Source organism: Grammomys surdaster, unplaced genomic scaffold (genome assembly GCF_004785775.1).
Source record: "Grammomys surdaster isolate TR1022 unplaced genomic scaffold, NIH_TR_1.0 125947, whole genome shotgun sequence".
In the NCBI taxonomy this organism is placed as follows: Eukaryota; Metazoa; Chordata; class Mammalia; order Rodentia; family Muridae; genus Grammomys; species Grammomys surdaster.
In genome coordinates this window covers 4,312,099-4,328,896 of record NW_021620769.1, presented here as the reverse complement: position 1 = coordinate 4,328,896, position 16,798 = coordinate 4,312,099, and the positions used below count along the sequence as shown (strand labels likewise).

At 40.4% G+C, this 16,798-nt stretch overlaps 1 non-coding gene across 1 annotated transcript; it reads left to right on the top strand.

The window, feature by feature from the left end:
• The first annotated feature begins 556 nt into the window (after window positions 1-556).
• On the top strand, window positions 557-700 carry LOC114609184. Its single transcript, XR_003709475.1, has one exon. It is a non-coding gene; the product is annotated as a small nucleolar RNA SNORA48 (small nucleolar RNA).
• Window positions 701-16,798: the final 16,098 nt, after the last annotated feature.

Here is a 16,798-nt window from a genome sequence, read left to right as displayed (position 1 = left end):
TTAAGTCTAGAAACGGAGGCATGATGGTTAGTCTTAGGCCACTCTGAACATACCCAAGGGAACCAATGTGGGTTCTTCTGCAAGCAGAATACATGCTGATCCCTCTATAAATGTTGTAAATAGACCTTGGAGGGAGAGATCCAGGGCTTAGTTTAAAAGCAAGGCTAAAGAAGTTCACTGTCTTGAGAACTGCTTTTATTTGGTTTAGATAAATAAATCAAAAGCAGATGGCACAACTGAGTTCTGTGTGTTATGTTTGTAAAGAACCTGCAGAGTGTTCTCATATCCATACTCTCACATGATAAAGGAAAAACATGGGGTGTGGAGGGGCATGAACAACTTATATGAGAACTAGATTATATACCCATGTAATCTAGTTGGTCTGTTTTACTCAAAGAGTTACCATGAACTTAGAAAGGCAGATGAACAATGTGAGAAGAATCTACTATTAAATTATAATGATAATTTAAAAATAGACATTTAGAAAGAAAGATTATGTTCATAGAAAGCTATGAAGTATTAAATGAAAAACTATCATTTGAAAAAGGGGGGAGTTTCTCCCTGGCCATGGACAAAGAAACACCTTGTTGGTAGTGTTCTTGTATCAGTCAAGGATAGTGCAGTTGGCAGCAGTCCTTTGCTCATTCTAGCTTGATGTCTGGCTTGCTGGCCAAAGCTGTTTTATACCTAGGATACATAAATATCAAAGTAATCAAATCCAACCCAGGCAGTGCAGTGTGGGAGAAGAAAGAAAGACAGAGACTTGCATTTCACCATGCCATCCTGTACAAGTGGAGGGAAGATGCTAACGGACCTGTTGTTTACCCCACCCACGTAAACCATGCATACACAGAGCTGGGCCTATGTCCATGCAGCCCAGAAATGGAGGAGGAAGAAAGACAGAGACCCACAGACATTCCCTCCAGCACAAAGCACGGGAGGGTTGTGGACTGAGGATGTCACCAAGGGACCCAGCAGCCATAGGCTAGCCCACAGGAGCAACCACAGTGTGTATGAGTGGTGGTCAGATGGGAGGGAGAGAAAGAGAAATACAACAGCTTGAGCATTGTGAAGAGAGGCAGAGCTGGAGACTCAAGTCTGGAAAGGAGGAGCCTGTTGTGAGTGGTTAGTCCTTTCACCTGTGGCCATGGTGAGGTCACAGGCCAAGCTGCCACCCAGGATCATGGCTGAGTCTGTGTTGATTGGCAAATTCATGGCTCATATTACCACTAGAGAACATAGGGATGTCCCTGATCAAGAAAGCTACTGCAAGGGGGAGGGGGTCCCAAGGATGTCCAGGGCTTTGCAAAACTGGCCCCACCCTTCACTGGCTGCATCATTCTGGAGAGTTAGTGTAGGCTTATTTTTTTTTAAATCTACTTTAATAAGATTTCTTAAATGCTTCAACCTCTCTTACAGCCCACCGACCAAAACATCATCAGCAAAACATCTTCCTACGTGTCTGTTTCAGCAAAACATCTTAGATAGTTTCCAGAAAAACGTCACACAAAACAATTGGGTCTCCAAGGAGACCAGAAATTTCCACTTCAAGCTGTTCCTACTTATCAGCATCAGAACTTGGGGGAGCAGGCCCTGTGCCTTGCCCAGGCAGCACAGTCGGGAAAGCTGCTCACAGGGACATGGAATGGGAGAGCTAGTCCTGCCCTGAGCAGTTGCAGAACTTGAAAGAGTAGGCCCTGTACCTGAACAGAACAGGAGAGCTAACTCTGGCAGAGGCACAGGCGATCTGGCTCTGCTACTGGTTTTCCATGTGGAGGTGTGGATACAGAGGTAATGCCCTCACCCCATCACTCCTCAGGACTGTGGCAGTTGGGAGAGCTGGCCACGGGGTCATGAAAGCAGGTGAGCTGGCTCTGCCCCTCACTGGCTGAATCACTCTGGAGAGCTGGGTCCACCTCTTACCAGCAGCAACACTTGGGAGTTGCTTGGGAGGTCCAGCCTCTTGCCTGGGTCAAGTGGGTCCCATGACCTGAGTTGACAGAGGAGTTGGGTCTAGAGGCATGGGTGCAAGTGAGCAAGCTCCAGAGTATGAGGGCAGGAAAACTGACCCTGCTTCTCCTGCCTATGCTCAGCTACCTAGGCCCAGATCCAGGACTCTGAGTGGGCCCACCCCAAAAACTGTGTTGTCAATGTAATTATCATATCTATCTAGGCCTAACTCAGATGCTACCTTCTCTGACTAATGTTTTCACAGTTTCAAACTTCATTTCCATTACATTGATTTTTTAACCCTGCCATCTGAGCAGTAATTTTCTGATTTTATGTATTTATTTTGCTTTTCTTCAATAGTAAGTCCATTGAGAACAAGAATTATTTATTTACAATGTTCTTTACTGGCGTGTGTGTGTGTGTGTGTGTGTGTGTGTGTGTGTGTGTTGCTGGGTGAAGCTCAGAGCTTTGAAGTAAGTGAATACTTTATTACAGACATCACCGGCTAGCTACATCCTAGCCGGAAACCCACACCTGCTCTACCTTTGCATTTACCCGTAGTAATTTTCTCTTTAACAGTACAAAACAACCTAGCTGGTGTGCTCTGTGGAGACATTGTATCCTAAGCCATCGTAGAGGAGCTACTGCACTCAGAGCAGCAGACACCTAGATGGTCTGCTCTTGTGAAGACACCATATCCTGAGCCATCCTAGAGTAACCACTGCACTCAGAGCAGCAGAATTTCCAGATCCCAGAGGTGATCTGAGTCCCAGGAGTTCTTCCACCCAGGAACTTAGGATCACAAGATCACAGAGACATCTGAACTCTAAGGAGTTTTGACACAAGCAAGATAACTGGAAAGACAAACTCAAGTCAGACACAGTGAGTACAGGTAACAGAGTTAACCAGATGGCGAAAGGCAAGCACAAGAATATAAGCAACAGAAACCAAAGTTATTTGGCATCATCAGAATCCAGTTCTCCCACCATAGCAAGCCCTGGTCAATCCATCACACTGGAAAAACAGGATTCAGATTTAAAATCACTTCTCCTGATGCTGATAGAGGATTTTAAGAAGGACATAAGTAACTCTCTTCAAGAAGTACAGGAGAACACAGGTAGACAGGTAGAAGCCCTTAAAGAGGAAACACAAAAATCCACTAAAGAACTGCAAGAAAACACAATAAAGGAATTAAATAAAACTATCCAGAATCTAAAATTGGAAATAGAAACAATAAAGACATCTCAATGGGAGACTACCCTGGAGATAGAAAACCTAGGAAAGATATCAGGAGTCATAGACACAAGCATCACCAGCAGAATACAAGAGATAGAAGAGAGAATCTCATGTTCAGAAGATACCATGGAAAACATTGACACAACTGTCAAAGAAAATGCAAAATGTAAAAAGTTTCTAACCCAAAACATCCAGGAAATCCAGGACACAATGAGAAGACCAAACTTAAGGATAATAGGTATAGATGAGAGTGAAGATTCCCAACTTAAAGGGCCAGTAAATATCTTCAACAAAATTATTGAGGAAAACTTCCCTAACCTAGAGAACAAGATGCCCATAAACATACAAGAAGCCTACAGAATGCCAAATAGACTAGACCAGAAAAGAAATATCTCTCATCACATAATAATCAAAACATCAAATGAACAAAACAAAGAAAAATAGTTAAAGCAGTAAGGGGAAAAGGTCAAGTAACAAATAAAGGCAGACCTATCAGAGTTACACAAGACTTCTCACCAGAGACTATAAAAGCCAGAAGATCCTGGACTGACATCATATAGACATTAAGAGAACACAAATGACAGCCCAGACTACTAAACCCAGCAAAACTCTCAATTACCATAGATGGAGAAACCTAGAAATTCCACAACAAAACCAAATTTGCACAATATCTTCCCACAAACCCAGCACTTCAAAGGATAATTGATGGAAAATGCCAACACAAGGAAGGAAACTATAACCTAGAAAAACCAAGGAAGTAATCTTCCAACAACCCCAAAAGAAGACAGCTACATAAACATAATTCTACCTCTAATTACAAAAATAACAGGAATCATTTTTCCTTAATATCTGTTAATATCAATCGACTCAATTCTCCAATAAAAGGACGCAGACTATCAGACTGGATACACAAACAGGACCCAGAATTTTGCAGCATACAGGAAACGCACCTCAGTGACAAAGACAGACACTACCTCAGAGTAAAGGGCTGGAAAACAATTTTCCAAGCCAATGGTCCCAAGAAACAAGCTAGAGTAGCCATTCTAATATCAAATAAAATTGACTTTCAACCAAAAGTAATCAAGAAAGATAAGGAAGGACACTTCATACTTATCAAAGGAAAAATCTATCAAGATGAACTCTCAGTTCTGAACATCTATGCTCCAAATGCAAGGACACCCACATACATAAAAGTAACTTTATTAAAGCTCAAAACACACATTACACCTCACACAATAAGCGTGGGGGATTTCAACACCCCAGTCTCAGCAATGGACAGACCATGGAAACAGAAACTAAACCGAGACACTTTGACATTAATAGAAGTTGTGAACCAAATGGACTTAACAGACATCTATAGAACATTTCATCTTAAAACAAAATAATATACCTTTTTCTCAGCACCTCATGGTACCTTCTCCAAAATAGACCATATGATTGGTCACAAAACAGGCCTCTACAGATACAAAACGATTGAAATAATCCCTTGCATCCTATCACATCACCACGGACTATGACTGGTCTTTAATAAAGACAAAACCAATGGAAAACCCACGTGCACATGGAAACTGAACAACTCTCTACTCAATGATGACTTAGTCATGGATGAAATAAAGAAAGAAATTAAAGACTTTTTAGAATTTAATGAAAATGAGGACACATCATACCAAAACTTGTGGGACTCCATGAAGGCAGTGCTAAGAGGAAAACTCATAGCCCTAAGGGCCTACAAAAAGAAACTGGAGAGAGCATATACTAGAATCTTGACAGCACACCTAAAAGCTCTAGAACAAAAAGAAGCAAATACACACAAGAGGAGTAGATGGCAGGAAATAATCAAACTCAGGGCTGAAATCAACCAAATAGAAACAGAAAGAACTATACAAAGTATAGACAAAACCAGGAGCTGGTTCTTTGAGAAAATCAACAAGGTAGATAAACCCTTAGCCAGATTAACCAGATGGCACAGAAAGAGTGTCCAAAATAATAAAATCAGAAAAGGGAGACATAACAACAGAAACTGAGGAAATTAAAGAAAGTCATCAGATCCTACTACAAAGGTCTATACTCAAGAAAACTGGAAAACTTGGATAAAATGAACGATTTCCTAGACACATACCAGGTACCAAAGTTAAATCAGGAGCAAATAAATCATCTAAAGAGTCCCATAACCCCTAAGGAAATAGCAGCAGTCATTAAATGTCTCTCCACAAAAATAAATAAATAAATAAATAAATAAATAAATAAAATGCCTCGGACCAGATGGTTTTAGTGCAGAATTCTATCAGACCTTCAAGGAAGACCTAATACCAATTCTCTATAAACTGTTCAACAAAATGGAAACAGAAGGAATACTACCCAATTTGTTCTATGAAGCTACAATTACACTCATACCCAAACCTCACAAAGACCCAACAAAGAAAGAGAACTTCAGACCAATGTCCCTTATGAATATTGATGCAAAAATTCTCAATAAAATTCTCGAAAAACAAATCCAAGAACACATCAAAACAATCATCCATCATGATCAAGTAGGCTTTATCCCAGGAATGAAGAGATGGTTCAATATTTGGAAACCTATCAATGCAATCCACTATATAAACAAACTCAAAGGAAAAAAAAACACATGATCATCTCACTAGATGCTCAGAAAGCATTTGACAAAATTTAACATCCCTTCATGATAAAAGTCCTGGTAAAATCATGAATTCAAGGCCCATACCTAAACCTAGTAAAAGCAATATAGAGCAAACCAGTAGCCAACATCAAACTAAATAGAGAGAAACTTGACGTAATCCCATTAAGATCAGGGACTAGACAAGGCTGCCCATTCTCTCCATACCTATTCAATAGAGTACTGGAAGTCCTAGCCAGAGCAATTAGACAACAAAAAGAAGACAAAGGGATACAAATAGGAAAGGAAGGAGTCAAAATATCACTATTTTGAGATACTATGATAGTATACTTAAGTGACCCCAAAACTTCCACCAGAGAACTCCTAAACCTGATAAACAACTTCAGCAAAGTGGCTGGTTATAAAATCAACTCAAACAAATCAGTAGCCTTCCTCTACATGAAAGATAAACAGGCTGAAAAAGAAATTAGGGAAATGACACTCTTCACAATAGTCACAAATAATATAAGATACCTTGGTGTGAATGTGTCTAACCAAGCAAGTAAAAGATCTGTATGACAAGAACTTCAAGTCTCTGAAGAAAAAAATAGAAGAAGATCTCAGAACATGGAAAGATCTCCCATGACTGTGGATTGGAAGGATTAATATAGTAAAAATGGCCATCTTGCCAAAAGGAATCTACAGATTCAATGCAATCCCCATTAAAATTCCAACCCAATTCTTCACAGAGTTAGAAAGAGAAACTCTCAAATTCATTTGGAATAACAAAAAATTCAGGATAGTGAAAACTATTCTCAACAATAAAAGAACTTCTGGAGGAATCACCATCCCTGACCTCAAGCTGTACTACAGAGCAATAGTGATAAAAACTGCATGGTATTGGTACAGAGACAGGTAGGAAGTTCAATGGAGTAGAATCGAAGACCCAGAAATGAACACACACACCTATTGATCTTTGGCAAAGGAGCTAAAACTGTCCAGTGGAAAAAGGACAGCATTTTCAACAAATGGTGCTGGTTCAACTGGAGGACAACAAGTAGAAGAATGCAAATCGGTTCATTCTTATCTCCTTGTACAAAGCTCAAGTCTAAATGGATCAAGTACCTCCACATACAACCAGATACACTGAAACCAATAGAAAAGAAGGTGGGGAAGAACCTCAAATACTGAGGCACAGGGGGAAAGTTCCTGAACAGAACACCAATGGCTTGTGCTCTAAGATTAAGAATTGACAAATGTGACTTCATAAAGTTGAAAAGTTTCTGTAAGGCAAAGGACACTGTCAATAGGATAAAACGACAACCAACAGATTGGGAAAAGATCTTTACCAATCCTACATCTGATAGAGGGCTATTATCCAATATATACAAAGAACTCAAGAAATTAGACTCCAGACAACCAAATAACCCTATTAAAAATGGAGTATAGAGCTTAACAAAGAATTCTCAACTGAGGAAACTTGAATGGCCAAGAACCACCTGAAGAAATGTTCAGTATCCTTAGTCATCAGGGAAATGCAAATCAAAACAACCCTGAGATTCCACCTCACACCAGTCAAAATGGCTAAGATCAAAAACTCAGGTGATAGTAGATGCTGGCGAGGATGTGGAGAAAGAGGAACACTCCTCCATTGTTGGTGGGACTGCAAGATGATGCAAACACTTTGGAAAATAGTCTGGCAGTTCCTCAGAAAATTGGATACAGCATTACCTGAGGACCCAGCTCTACCACTCCTGGGCATATACCCAGAAGATGTTCGAACATATCACAAGGACACATGCTCCACTGTGTTTATTGCAGCCTTGTTTATAATAGCCAGGAGCTGGAAAGAACCCAGATGTCCTTCAACTGAGGAATGGATACAAAGTATGTGGTACATTTACACAATGGTGTATTACTCAGCTATTAAAAACAATGAATTTGAGACATTCTTAGGTAAATGGATGGTACTAGAAAATATCATCCTGAGTGAGGTAACCCAATAACAAAAAAACACACATGGTATTCACTCACTGATTATTGGATATTAGCCCAGAAGCTTGAAATAGCCAAGATTCAACTTACAGACCACATGAAGCTCATGAAGAAGGAAGACCAAGTGGGGGCACTTCGGTCCTTCTTAGAAGGAGCAACAAAATACTCAAGGGAGGAAATATGGGCACAAAGTTTGGGACAGAAACTGAAGGAGGGACAGTCTGGAGACCATTCCACCTGGGTATCCCGTGTGTAGTCACCAAAGGTAGATGTTGATGTGGACGCCAGGGAGTGCATGCTACCAGGAGCCTGATATAGCTGTATCCTTAGAGGTCTGCCAGAGTTCGACATATTCAGAGGCAGATGCTTACAGCTAACCATTGAACTGATCAAGGTGTTCCCAATGGATGGGTTAGAGTGAAGGAGCTGAAAGGATTTGCTGCCCCATGAGGAGAGCAACAATACCTACTAACCAGAGCTCCCAGGGTCTAAACTATCAGCCAGGGAGCTCTTAGGAGGAATCTATGGCTCCAGCTCTATGTGTAAGGGAGGATGGCCCTGTCAAGCATAGGTGGGGGAGGAGATCCTTGATCCCATGAAGGCTGGACGCTGAATGTGGGGAAATTCGAGGGTGGGGAGGTGGGAGTAGGGGGTTAGGTTGGGGCATATCTGCAGAGAAGCAGGAGGAAGGGCAATGGGATAGGGGATTGCTGGGTGGGGGGAATGGGGTAAGGGGATAACATCTGAACAGTAAATAAAATATCCAATAAAAAAAATCCAAAAAAGTACAAAACAGAATTAAAGATTAAGAAAATTAGTTGACTCTCTGGACTGCTACCCTCTGCACTTTATAGGTGAGATACAGAGACACAGAATAGTTTTCTCATAAGCAAGTTCATTACTGGGGAGAGAAATTCTACAAGAATCACAGGTATCTAAATCCTCACCCTTTATTTATTTATTTATTTATTTTTTTATTTTTTTTAACATGAGGCTGTCATTATAGAAAGTGATCCCCAGGCTGGGGGGTAGTGAGCATGTGAATAGCTAACAGATCAAATAGATGGTTTCTGGCGCTTATTCCCCATGGCTGAATTGTTCACACATGATGAAGTAAAGACAACAATTAAATTACACTTTACTCTCAAGTCTTACAGAGTAGCAAACTAAGCTATAAAAATGGTGACTGCCTCAGGAGTGGGTGGAGAGAGGAGTGATTTATTCACATAATTATTTCAAAGCTGTGCCTCATTGTGACCAGAGAGCTCACTGTAAATTTTTTCAGTTTGATTTTCATTTTCAGTTGTTCTGTTATTCACAGATCATGAGCAAAGGAAAGCAAGTTGTTGCTGAGGCATTTCGAGGAAATTCTTCTGGGTAATTAAGCAACCATTTCCCCTCTGTGAATCGCTGCCGAGTCACACTTCTTTGGAAATGGATCAGATGAGCACTGAGTAAGGAAACAAGCAGCTGGTTTTCTAGGTGTCCCACACCGAACAGGACTCTTGATACCACTGTTTTATTTTAGGGATTCACAGACCTGGAGATGCCTTGAAAAAAGTTTTTCAGCAATGTCTTCCCACACTTTGTCTGAGATGGGGGATGCTAGTTGATCTGACTCCAGTTGCTTTGACATTCCTGGTGTTTCCTAGGTACAGCTTTCTGTTCCAGTTAAAAGGAGATTATTTTCATGACACACGAAGATACAAATGTTTCTATGCTTTGAAGTGAGGATGCACATGTAGGCACTATTAAAAGATAATCTAAAGAAAAGGCAAGCAGTGAAGGCTGAGGAAATGAAGTGGAAGATTCTGTGGTGTCTTTCTTTTCCTCACTGATAGCTAAGTCAAGGTGGCAGCCAGAAGTCAATGTACAAAGTTACCAAGTGTGTCTACTTTCAAAGAGGTGATTGCATGGGATGAGTAGTTTGAATTTCCACAGGACAGTAGTTTATTTCCTTAAGAGAGACAGCACTGACTAATGTCTACTTCCCTGTGATACCACACTGCCTCTCTGAGCAACCATTTGTGGTCACTGACAATGTTCCCACCACTGTTCTCTGTTATACATACTTCTATTTCAGCAACAGCTGCTAACTCAGCTTAAACTTTCCAGTTAATCTTAAAAATTTCTTGACATTCTTCACAGAAGTTTTGAGGTGATTCTAGTCCAGGTTATATTTTATAGCTATAGCATGTCTTCAAGGCATTTATGGTCTTAAGTCCAAAGACTGCAAGTCTCCTTATTGATTCAACCTTCCCACGAGACTATGACTACTTTTGCTTGCAAAGAATGAAGAAACAAGGGTCAAAAAATTACTCAGCAGGTGAAGGCTCTTGCACCTAAACCAAAGGACCTGAATTTGATCCCTGGGACCCACATGGGCAAGAAAACAGCCCCAAGTTGTTATCCCATTGCACATTACATTCCAATACACAATAGTACTCAGCATCAAACCTTGACCTAATTCTACTTCCTGAATACTGAAGAGAGTGATCATGTGTTCATGGACTCTGTCTTCTGCTTAGCAGGCATACAGCTAGCTTTTTTCTCTCATGGCCCAGCTATCTTCAGCCACACTCCTGAGGTTCTGTCTAGTGAGTGTGATTAAATCTGCATGTCTGGAAAAAGCCCATTATTGTTTCATTTGGTTGCTGTGTGCAGATCATCATGGTGACCTTCAAAACCTCATGATCAAGCTGACAGAATCTTAAGATTCAAGGATAGTGGGCTTCTTAATATCTGCTTGTAGGAGAGATAGCCATCAATCAGAAAAACATGCTTTAAACAACTAGAAATGTTTCTATATGAAAAGCTACACTGGTGCTTTGTCTCTTTGTTTCTCTACATAATACCACGACACATACACTCTCACAAAAAATTCTGATGCTTAAAAATGTAGTGCCCACCTTATCCATTTTTACTAACCCTCAGTTGCTTCATAAAGCCTTGTCTTCTGTCTCCACACATAAACTGAATCCAGTTCTGAATACCCATTACGAACGACAGACATGGGCTTCAGGAAGTCCACTTTCTCATGGAAGGGTGTTCTGTGCACTCATCTTTTCAAATTGCTTTTGTACTTGCCTGTTTTGTGATGTGGCTGTTTCCCTTGTGTATAACAATGCCATCATGGAGCAGAAATTACTCTAGCATCTTCCCAGTAAAGGTACTGGAATTGTTAATATTCTTACCTGAAAGGCAAGATCACTGCATGCTCACCTGAGATTTTATTTACCACTCTCAATTCTGCAGCTGTGGACTGGGGACTGCTAGAGAATAGCCAAGGGTGGCCGAAGGTGGTAGTCCAATGATGCAGCTTCACATGAGTCATCACTCACGTAGTGACAGGACTCTCCAATGTCACGGTTGCCTTCCTGTCAATCCATTTTCCTGAATGTAACCTTTGACCTAGGTGTTTAGAGTGACCCACAAAAACTCACTGGCTCACTGAGTTGATCTTGGAAGCATTTCTGTGGTCTTTTTCTGTCATAAATGAAGTGAACAGACATTTCTATACATCTGCCTAGGAAAGTTACATGATGCCCTGACTCTAGTATTTTATAAAACATCCCAGAATTGTTTTTTTTAATGTTTCCTTTTGGTCAGACAATTGGTTTATATTTTGAAGAATTTCCCATGTTCTGCATTATATTTTTAAATTAGACTTTAGAGTTTATTTTAACTAAAGAAAATTACTCAAGAAAAAGCATATACTTTTCAAAATGATGAAAAGAAAGCACTCAAATTTATTGAATAGATTATGATAAGTTCAAGGAAGTCATAATCAGTATTTAGTCAGAACTTAATTATAATAAGATTGATGGATAAATTTCTGCTTTCACTGACAAGCATTACAAATTAAAGTGAACAAATTATACTTTTCCCTAATAAGCCTTCAAATAAATGAACCTTCTTATGCAAACACCATGTTTCCGATGCAATGAGCAGTGGTTAATCCTCCTCACTCCCACACGTTCTCAATGTACCAAGGCTCCTGAGATTTAACCCTTCACATGCTGAATCTGGGTTGACCCTGTGTATGCACAGACGCACAAAAATCATGTTTATGTTTCAGAGTTCCAAGTCTAGGTCATAAAAGAAGTGCTATATTATCTCTTGAGACATATTTGCTTGGGGAATGCAGTAACCACTAGAGAAGTCCAACAATCTTGGAGAAGCTGGTAAGCATTGAGAAGTCTAACCATATGAGATCTGTACATTGTAAAGTGATGTAATATGTCAGGAGATTCCCCAGGCTTCTTGTGCAAAGGAACACGTGGAAAGAGAGTTATCCAACCAATCACAGGTAAATTCTTGGAGGGATACAGCCTCACATGAGAGGTCATCTTGATCATCACTGTTGTCCAACCTGTCAACTAACCTTGGCATTTGAAGAATAGACATTAGATGTCACATGATTACATTATGTCAACTACTGACAAGCCCGTCATGGTCATGCTTTGGAAAATGCCTCCAGCACCATGCCTTAGCCATGAAAGGATCAGGCTTATCTAGCTTAGCCTGTAAACCCTTTCCACTCACCATGGCTTTTGGGGACCATCCTCTTTTTACATACTTCCTCTGAATACATACTTTGGTTTGTAAGCAACAAGTGAACAGTATTCTGGGCAAGCCTGGATTTGTTCACCTCCTGCTTTAATCTCTTTGCTCCTTACACCTTTGGTGGTCAGTTCTCATACACTGTAATTTCGCAAACACTTGCCATTCTACCTGAGGTACCAGGGCTCAAAATCAGCCTAGACAGCTAAAGGACAAGCAGATGAATTATACTGAGCCATCTGATGATTATGCTAGAATGTCCATTCATTGCAAATATTCATGACTAACAGGAATACATTTGTTTTATTTGGGCTTTTGGTTTCTTGAAACAGGATATCCCTTAATTATTCCAGACTTGGCTCGAGCTCCTCATCCTTCTACCTCAGCCTGTTGAATGCTGGCATTACAGGTGTGTGCTAACAAGCTGGGCTTGATTACCTGCTTCAACACTCTTGAGATTGTTTCCAGGTTATTAGAAGGAGATATCTGTAATAGAGATAAAAATGTTTACAGACTATTAGAGCAAATATATATCCTTTGCCTGTTTTCCTTATGTTTTTGTGCCTATATTTGCATGCATTTGCATTCTTGTGTGTGTGTGTGTGTGTGTGTGTGTGTGTGTGTGTGGTCTAGACTTGATGCTAACCTCCATAACCAATGCTCACTTACCACCCACCACGTTTTGTTGAGACAAGAACTACGACAGACATTTAGTCTGGCCAGTGAGTCCGTGGATCTGCCCGTCCCCATCTAGAATTACAAGCACGAGGCTCTTACCCCACCTTTTTCTGTGGGCTCTGGGCCTGACCTTTAAGGCCTTCTGCTTGTGTGCTAAGCATTTAACCTGGTGAACCATGTCTCTCGCCTCTTCCTCCCTTACAATAAGCTGATGCATTTATTTCCTCTCTCTACTTGAGTTCTGAATAAATGGAAGGGAAAAAGAGTAGCAGAGGCCAGTATGTCATTGTCCTTGTTAATGAAGGCCAAGTTGGAGGTTGTCTAGAAGCCAAATGAGTCTCATTATGTTGAAAAATTAAGCAGGATTTTTTTCTACCTTGGCAACTGAAACAAGGGCAAGTGCCTGGCAAGGACATCCTGGAAAAGTTGCATGATAGAATAATAGTGTGTAAACATTTTTTAATATTCTTACTTTATTATTAGTTTATATCCATATGATGAAATCTTACAGCTTCATATATTTATGTCTGTAATGGGCTTCAATACCCCCATTGCCTTCTCTGTCCCCCGAGACACTGTTGCTCTCTTTCCCTCTTGTCCCTTCATGCTCTCACTTCTTAAGAACTATCTGGGTCACATGTAAGCAGAAAACCTGCGTCCTCCTGAATGCGATCCGAATGTGTGTGTGCACATTAGCACACGCACACATGGATGGCCACACCCTACACAGACACATTAACAAGTTGCATCGATTTTAATGTTAATAGTCTTTGTGGAGAGAACATTAAAACTGGCAAGGGGCACCACAAGTTATCCATAACTTATGAAGATACCTGGACAATCTCCGTATGTCTGAGATGAATGTGAATCTCTCTCAGTTACTTCATACAAACATTTTGACCTTAATTTTCATCAGCAGCACAGAAATGACTGTGTTATGTTAACAAGGAAAGCTCTTACAGGCAGTAGGTTTCCTTAAACATCATAGGTGTATTCAACTTCCCACAACAGTATTTTACTCAACAATGCACTTATATTTCACCACATAAATGACTGTGCTGATAGTTTCCCCGCTCCCTCACCACCAGTAGGAAATGTAACTTTAACAGCATGGTTTATAGTTAGGAAAGACAGCGGAAGACCCAGTCCTTACAGCTTGAGCTTTGCTTTTACTGCTCCTGGGTTGAACATAAAACCTAGGCATTCTTAGTGAAAGGGTTCATCAAAGACACAGAAAGCTATGATGCCAGAGTGGCTCTAGAATCCAGGAGTAGTTATGAGGACTAAGCTCTAGAAATCTGTCCCATCATGATGTGTAGTGAAGACAAATAACTATATTGCCAAAACTGGGGAAAATGATGCCCAGGAAGACTGTGACATAAGAATCAGTGTACTCTTACATGCTGAATGTTTTCTGAATGCTAAATAATTAGAAAAGGACTCTGAAGTACTGTTTATAAAGTTATTCAGCATAGCCTTACAACTCATAATACTCACTTACATTATGCTTGCCTGCATTTGAGCGTTTTGAAAACCTGGAATTAAGGGGAAGTCTGCAGCCATCTCACACGAGAAATGCAACTCAGAGTCATTATAGTCAGAAGTAGTTTTTTTCATCATGCTTTTGAGAGGATTCTCAATGGCCTATTGGGTCAATTGAGTCAGAATATATCTGGGCAGGATCAGAAATGTGTACATAGGCTGGTGTCAGCTGCTGGGGGAGCTCCACAGAGATGGGAGATATTACACTGCTTTGGTGCTTGGTATATGTGACCCTCAAACTAAAGTCTAAAGAGTTCATATCTGCATTCTGTGTTAATCTTCTCCCAACCAGCGAGGTAACAGGAGCTGTTGATTGGGCAGGGAATGCTGTTTCTCCCTCTGAGGTACCATTAAATACATCGAAGTCTTACAAAGAGAATCTGTAATCACTTTGCCTGGCCTTGATTTCAGACAAGCTCTCTTTATTTTACCTTGCAGCAAAAGTAGTTCACCCAAGACTGGTCTAAATCAGCTGTTACAGGGAATATGATTTTATTTGAGGTTTCACATTATCCACTTTTGGATGAACTGCATGATCATTGAAGCAATGACTTCATTGCTTGCATCTGGTTGTGTTGTTGTCTCCTCTTCTTCTGTAATTTGTCCAAAGTTTTAACTCAGTAACATGGAAACAGATGTTTCATCAGCTAGGCTCTAGATACTAATGGAGAGTTGTGGATTTGCTGTATGATAACTGCCACGTGCATAGGATGTCAACCCCGAATTAAGACCAAACCAGTGACCAAAGTTAAATAAAGAAGTCAAATAAATACATTTAAATGAGTTCTTTGTACTTTTTAAAGTTATCTTGTGACCAAAACAGAGATGCATGTGGGAAGGAGGTGGAAGCAGCACATGAACCATGGGAAACCATGGCTTTGCTCACTGGAATAGGTTCTATCTTACTAAAGTACCATGAGAAAGGAAACACAGAAAAATCAGAAGCCTGGCAATGGTGGCTCATGCCTTTAATTCCAGGAGTGGGGAGGTGGAAGCAGGCAGATCTTTGTGAGTTCAAGGCCAACTTGGTCTACAGATTAAGTTCCAAGACAGCTAGGGTGAGAGAGAGAAAAGACACACACACATACACACATACACACACGCAAACACACACACACACACACACACACACACACACACACAGAGAGAGAGAGAGAGAGAGAGAGAGAGAGAGAATATCATATCTTGAAAAACCAAGCCAAACAAACAAGCCAAAAAAGCAAAAACAAAAAATCAGAAATATAGCACTAACAATGACAATAAAGAAAAATGGTTATGTTTTATACTAGTATGTATGCATACATGCGTGTGTATGCATGTGGCTTCTATTTAACATTTTTGTATAAGCATGCAATTGAATCTATGCTACACATCTATGTATGCACACACATTCGCACATATATGTAATATATGTATATTTTAGCATACATTTATACACCATAAATGTATATATACTCATTTATTTACATATACATACATATAAGATTCCAAAAGACCCTTAGAAATATTTTTAACCCCCTAGGTTAAAATGGAGAAGCTCACCACACCTGAGTAAATAGAAGCTCAGTAACCACATCCCGAAAAGGTGGCATATCCTCCACACTCTCAGAAACTCTTTTTTTTAATTTATTTTTTCCTCCTTTATTAAATAATAAACAGATTGTTTTCTTATACAATCTATTGGGAATACTGTTACCTCTCCCTCTACTCCTCCCTGCTCCTTCTACCTCCCCTCCTATACATACCCACTTTCTTTCTGTCTCTCATTAGAAAAGATCAGGTTTCTAAGAGACAACAGCAAGACACAAGAAAATAAAATATAACAAGATAAAACAAAAACCATCACATTGAAGTTGGACAAGGCTAACAAAAGGAGGTCCTTGGTCCCATGAAGGCAGGATGCCCCAGTGTGGGGGAATTTGAGAGCAGAGATGGGGAGTAGGTGGATGAGTGGAGGCATACCCACATAGAAGCAGCAGGAGGGGGGGACTGGAGAGGGAGTTCCTCAGGGAGGGATCAGCAAAGAGGATAACATCTGAAATGTAATAAGTAGAATATTCAATAAAAGAAATACATTAAAAATTATAAAACAATATCTTCAGACGCCACCACCGCCACCAGTGCAGCTGTGCCAGAGCCACGAGGAGACCAGCCGCCTGACTTCCCCCCACCCTCGCTGGCCGCCGCGTCCTCGGATTTGTTCCAACAGTCTGTTAAAAC